Source organism: Triticum aestivum, chromosome 2A, assembly GCF_018294505.1.
Source record: "Triticum aestivum cultivar Chinese Spring chromosome 2A, IWGSC CS RefSeq v2.1, whole genome shotgun sequence".
Lineage (NCBI taxonomy): Eukaryota > Viridiplantae > Streptophyta > Magnoliopsida > Poales > Poaceae > Triticum > Triticum aestivum.
Window position 1 is genome coordinate 62,973,485 of NC_057797.1, and position 1,771 is coordinate 62,975,255.

Genomic DNA, 1,771 nt, shown 5'->3' on the forward strand with positions numbered 1-1,771 from the left:
TAAAGAAAGAAGAACTAATGCCTTATTTCCAACGAGCCAAAATGCTCATGTCCATCTTTGCTGATCTAAATATTCAGCATGTTATAAGAAGTCAGAATGAAAAAGCTGATGCCTTAGCAAGTTTAGCCGCTAGTATGTCATTAACTTCACATCAAATGATGGACGTTCGTGTTGAAGAATGCAGAATCCTACCTATACTCGCCGAGGAAGAGGAGACGACGACGTCGGTTGCAATGACTGCAGGTATCTACGAGATTGAAGTTGGAGACTGGCGAAGCCCTTTCCTGGAATACTTGCTCCATGGATATTTACCTCTAGACTCCACGGAAAGGTCTAGAGTTCGGAAAAGGTCAGTTCACTATACATGTATAAATGATACCTTATATAGGCGTTCTTTCGATGGCATCCTCCTCCGCTGTCTAGCAGGGAATGAAATTGTGGAAGCCTTAAATGAAGTGCACGCCGGGGTGTGTGGGGCGCATCAATCTGGCCCTAAGTTATATTATCAATTGCGACATCTTGGTTACTATTGGCCTACCATGTTTGACGACGCCATGAAATTTGCAAAAAGGTGTCACGAGTGCTAGGTACATGGTAATTTCATACATCAACCCCATGAGTCTTTGCATCCCACAAATATTGCATGGCCATTTGAAATGTGGGGAATGGATATAGTAGGACCTATTAATCCGCCATCATCAAAGGGGCACAAATTTATCCTGGCTGCCACCAATTACTTCTCTAAATGGGCCGAGCTTATACCATTAAAAGAGGATAAGGGAGAGCACGTGGAGCACTTCATAAGAACACACCTCATATATCGCTTCGGAGTTCCTTCCCGTATCATGTCTGACAATGGGGGACCATTCAAAAATAAACATGTCGATAAGTTATGCTCGAAATTCAAAATAATTCATCACTATTCTACGGCTTATAATCCGGCAGCTAATGGACAGGCGGAAGCTTTTAATAAAACTCTCTGCAAATTGTTAAAGAAAGTCGTGTCTAGAAATAAGCGTGAGTGGCATGAGAAACTTCTTGAGGCCTTGTGGGCTTATAGAACCACAACACGTACACCAACTGGAATGACACCATACTCCCTCGTATTTGGAGGAGAGGCAGTTCTGCCATTAGAGGTACAAATTACCTCGCTTAGAGTTGCTATTCAGGAGAAACTTTCTGAAGAAGAGGCCATAAAATTACGCCTCGAGGAACTCGAAATGCTCGAAGGAAAACGCCTTCAGGCATTACAAAATTTGGAGGCATATCAGGCTAGAATGTCCCGTGCTTTCGACAAGCGCGTTAAAAGGAGGTCATTCAAGCAAGGAGACCTAGTGCTCACCATCATCCGTCCAATGAATGTTACACGACGGATGGGGGGAAAGTTCGAGCCAAAATGGGAGGGTCCCTACATCATAAAAGAGGTCTACTCTAGTGGTGCATACAGGATAATTTCCCCTGACGGCAAGTATTGCCCGCCACCGATAAACGGGAAATTCCTTAAGCGCTATTATGCTTGAGTAAAAAACAAAATGATACTCCATATCCTCATGAGTGTAAACTGGGGCACACAAAAAGAATAATACTCCACACCCCTACGAGTATAAACCGGGGCACAAAAAAAAACTCTCCAATGACTTACGAGTATAAACTGTGATGCCAAAAAAAAAGATCATCCAAAATACTCCACACTCCTACGAGTATAAACTGGGGCACAAAAAAAAAACTCCAATGACTTACGAGTATAAACTGTGACGTAAAAAAAAAGGGG